The sequence below is a fragment of the Emydura macquarii genome, unplaced genomic scaffold, assembly GCF_026122565.2.
Source record: "Emydura macquarii macquarii isolate MOO-44397 ecotype Brisbane River unplaced genomic scaffold, CSIRO-AGI_Emac_v2 contig_2988, whole genome shotgun sequence".
NCBI lineage: Eukaryota > Metazoa > Chordata > Testudines > Chelidae > Emydura > Emydura macquarii.
In genome coordinates this window covers 5,754,772-5,759,496 of record NW_027133125.1, presented here as the reverse complement: position 1 = coordinate 5,759,496, position 4,725 = coordinate 5,754,772, and positions in this window count along the sequence as shown.

Genomic DNA, 4,725 nt, shown 5'->3' with positions numbered 1-4,725 from the left:
GCTCTGCCGGCACTTGGACCGCGACTGGAAGGGTTTCAACCTGCACCCCTCCCTCTTCCGCTCCCTGCCAGCCCTGGGCTGAGCTATCGTCCCTGCCCGGACTCCAGCCCAGCCTCGAGCAGGGCATCAGCAGGGACAAGGACTGGCTGTGGGGAAGGTGAAGTGCAGCGGGGGGAGGGAAGCTGGCCAGGCCCAGTCTGGGGGCTAGAGGCACTGGACTGGGTACGCTGAAGGGCATGCAGGGCAAAGAGGGCAGCTGCTTCCTGCCCTGGTAGCTCCTCCCCCCGCTCTGGCTGAGCTGGTTCCAGCACCAGGAGCCGGGGGCAGCGGCAGGACACAGCTGCTACAAATCCACTGTTCTCACTAGCCGGGTGCGAGGCAGAGATCAGTGCAGCACCTCACGTCACAGGGGCAGCAATACATGAGAATTGCAGGTTGTCACGGATCCACAGGAGCGGGGCCACGGCCCCAGCTTTGGAAGGGGTCTGGGAGGCCCTGTCAGTGGGTCAGAGCCCCGAGGGGTCTCGCTCCTCCTCAGGCTGAACACGGGGGACTGCAGCCCCCTGCTCCACAGCGCTCTGGTCAGCAAGTGCCACGGAGCCAGACCTGTCCGCTCGGCAGGGATCGCTGCACTGGCCCAGCGTCTGCAGGGAGGCTCCCCCCTGCCGTGTCGGGATCGCCTGTGAACTGCACACGGCACGGGGAGTTCGGGGGGCGCCCAGAGAGCTGCCGGTTAAAGCCTCACCCGTGCCACCCTGCAGTAAACGCTGGGTCTAGCGCTGTCTGGCTGACTTCCCTGCATCTGGGAGCCCTGACTCCTGCCGGCAGCCAGCTCCTATGCACCCCACCCCCCTTGTTCTCCAGCTGTTCAGCCTCCCGGGGCAGCGGGGGAAGATTTCCACCCCCTCTGCCTCTGGGGCCCTGGCTGCTAGATGTCAACATCTGGGCAATTGGACCTGCCAACGCAGCATAATGGGGGAAACTGAAGCACAACCAGGACTCCAAAATATTACAGAATATTCCTGCTTCCTCAGGCGCGGTTGCCTTTAAATCTCCTCTTTCCTGAGCGGTGAGTGTGATTTCACGGCCGCTATCACGAGACGTGCATCGCAGAAGGAAGAGACGGTTCTTGGTCTGCCGGTCTGCGCGCCGGTGCTGCAGCGAGAGCTGCATGTTGCGCTGCGTCGCAGCAAAGTGACCCTCGAACCAGCCCCGAGGCGCTCCCTTGCGCAGCTGTGGAGAGCAGACGGCTGCTCTCGGTGTATCACTGGCTCTGGGCTGGGCCGCCGGAGATCCGCCTTCTCTCTCTGCTCTTCGCATGGGCCCTTGGGCACGTCACTGGATCGCTCAGTGCCTTGGATCCCTTTCTCTGACGGGCCAAATGCTTCCCTCGCTGGGCACCAGGGGCTGGGCTCGCAGCGGGACAAGCACCAGTGAGAAGCCTCCAGCTGAATGACACACGCCAGTGAACGACCTTCCTGTGAGGAGGGGCCCGGCTGCCTGCTCCTTTCGGTCTTTTTATTACCCAGGCAGTGCAGAGGCGGAACAGCCTCTTCTCCGGCCTGCATGGACAGTGTCGTGTTTAACACACACCCCTTCCCCCAGCCCGTTAGGTAGGTGACAAGGTCAAGTGCTGGAAAGGGAGGAGATGGCAGATACGCAGCTGCCCATCCGGCCCCAATCCTGCTGCCCTGTGTCCCGCCTCGCACTGACAGGCTGGGACTGCGGGCACATGCTCGTGATGGACGTGCACACAGGCGGCTGTCGGTAAGGGGAAGGCTTAGGATCAATGGACGGGTCAGCGCCAGCTGCGCTGTGCCAGGTGAACAGGTGCTGTTGCACGCTGGCTAGGGAGAGCGAAACACGCCCTAACCCCGCCCTGCCTTGCACGGCCAGGCTGAGCCTGGCACTCCCGGCTGGGCAGGTCTCACGGTGGGTCCGGCTCACTTTTCCCACAGGGCTTGAACGGTGAAAGCAGGAGTCAGTGGCACCGGCGTTCCCAGCCAGTTTCTAGTCAGCGTCACTGGCAGGGTCCCGCCAGGAGGGGTTTGTTGCCGTGGGCTCCTGGAAGGTGAGGGCCGGATTCCTTAGGGCCTGCAGTACCCAGCGCCTCTGAAAACCAGCCCTGAAAATCAGGGCCGTGCTGTCATAGCCATGGACCTCGGGGCAGGCGGAGGGGAGCCGGTGTGACTGCAGAGGTGTGCGGGCTGGAGGAGGGGCACCCTGGACGGTGTGGGTGGAGAAGGGGGCGGCTCTGTTTTCCACGCTCTCCTGGGAGCGGAGCCTGCCTGGACTTTGCCCCTGAGCTGGCTCCCCAAGGCGCTTCCGCACCATGAATCAGCAGGGCTCCCTCGCTGCCGGGAGTGGGTGACAGGCCGTAGGCCCGTGGCGTACAGAGCTCTCCTAGCAGCTGCAGGGCCTTGTCCTTGAACAAGACACAACCGGTGCTGCTCTCGGCCTGCTGTGCTGTGCTGGGGCGGGGCAGGGCAGCTCAACATACCCTGGCAGAGAGCCCGGCAGCCGGCTGGGTGCTGCCTGGCCTGGGTGACCTTTCTCCAACTCGCTCGCCCTGCAGCAGGGAGGGTGCATCCGTGGCTGGGTGGGGATGGAGCCACACCTGCCTGGGCTGGGTCACTGGAGGCTGGTCGGAGCAGGGATCTGCTTTAACCCAGAGCCCTTTCCCCCCGACCGCTTCCCTCTCCTGATCTGCCTTCCCCAGTGACTGCGATGCCCTGGGCAGGGGCACAAAGGGGCAGCCCGGCCTGGGGTGTTCTCCCTGCTCCCGCCGCCCTCCCTGGCTTTGGCCTTCCTCCGATTCTGGAGTCCTTGACCAGCCCCTCCACTCCCCAGCACGCAGACAGCTGGCTGTGCTCGTCCGTGCCCATGCCACCGCCGTCCCTGGCTATGCCCCTTCTGCCCACAGCCCGGAACGGGGGGCAAATGACCCACGCATGAGATTTGTGGGCCAGGCAGCTCGGGAGGGGAATGGTGTCTAGTGGGTAGAGCAGGGGCCTGGAAGCTGGATTCCTGGGAGTCCCTTAAAAAGCGTGGCGACCAGGCTTGGGGTGATGTCCCGGCCTCTGCCCCAGGCTGTGAGCACGCAGCCTCGGGGTTGTCGCGCTGCAGCCGAGGCGCTGCTGAGGTGGTCCCCGGGAATTCCCACACGCTCCACACCCTGCCCCCTTCGAATGACGCTGGCAGCCCTGTCTGCCCGGAGCTGCTGCCTCCTGCTGGGGCTGGAGCTGGAGCTGAGGCAGCGGGGCTGGGAGAAGTGCAGGGCTGGCTAGCCGGGCACTGACACAGCTGCCCTGGGGTGAGAACCGGTTTATAACCGGCGCCATGGCCTGTGCGCTAACCTGCCCCATGCCAGCGCAGGTGGGACACTTTGGTTGTGGGTGTGAGCGGGTGGGCTGGTGTGAACGGGGAACGCAGAGGATCAGCCCCCTGCCCCCTCCTTCATGCACACACCCACGTCACTGCTTCTCTACACAGCTCTTGGGGGGGGGGCGGGGGGAGGGAGGGGCTTACATTTACAGCCGTGGACTTGAAGCCAGGATCCCTGGGTTCTGTTCCAGTGCTGGAAGGGGAGGAGTCTATAATGGTTAGAGCGGGGGGACAGACAGACAGACAGACGGACACTAGAATTTGGGAGACCAGGGTTCTATTCCTGGCTCTCCTACTGACTTGCCGGGTGAGCTTGGCCCCCATCCTCCCTCCGTGCCTCAGTTTCCCCACCTGTGCAGTGGGCTGGAGAGCCTGGCTCAGCCCAGCGGGTTGAGGGTTCCTTGGTTCACTAGTCGTTCTGAGGTGCTGACAGCGCTTGGGCAGGGCCAAGGGGTTGCTGCACGTTCCCCCCCACGCAGCTCTCCTGGTGTGGTGGGGAGCTGTGAGGGTGAAGGCCCCGCTCTGCAGAGCAGACACCCAGCACCGGGGCCCCCAGAGCCGAAGCTCCGGCCCCGCAGGGATGACGCGAGGCGGCTGGGCCAAAGCTCCTGAACAGACAGACTCGCACGGGGCCCAAAGGCCTCAAAAGAGGCTCCGAGAAGAGGCTGGGTCTGAGGCGGGGCCTGCAGGAGAACGTCCTGCCCCCAGCCCCGGCGAGGCCAGCTCCAGGGTCCCCTAGCGAGAGGCCCAGGAGACCCCAACCATGCAAGGGGGGGCAGATGCCTTGGCCACCTCCCTACGGAAGGGAGCAGGCGCCTGACGAGCTGGGGCCTGGCATCACTGGAGCCCCTCCCCGAGCACAGCTGGAATCTGCACTGGAGATCTCCGTCACGCATTAACGTGCACAAGTTCCCCGGCCGTCGGCGCCTGCCGTCCTGGCTCCGGCTTTGCACCCGGAGCCCCGTCCCTGTTGTGTCCACAGCATGTTGCCACGGACCCACAGAATCTGGGCCACGGCCCAGCTCGGGGACAGTCTCGCTCTCCCTCCTGGGGAAGCCATGCGGCTTCACCGCCTCTTAGACCGGACCCCTGGGCCTGCGGCCTCCCCGCTGCCCCCCGTGGGCTCCGGTCAGCACGTCCCATGGACACAGACCCTGAAGGAGACGTGTCCCGTCCCAGGGAGCAGCGCGCCCTGCACCAGCGTCTGCAGGAACACGCAGCCGGGCGGGGGGTTAGTCGCTGGGCCCGGCACAGGCAGGCCTGGGTTAGCCCAGAGAACAGCAAGTTACAGGCTGGGCCGCTCGGTTATGTAATGCCATTGTGTGCCCCCCTCGCCCCTCC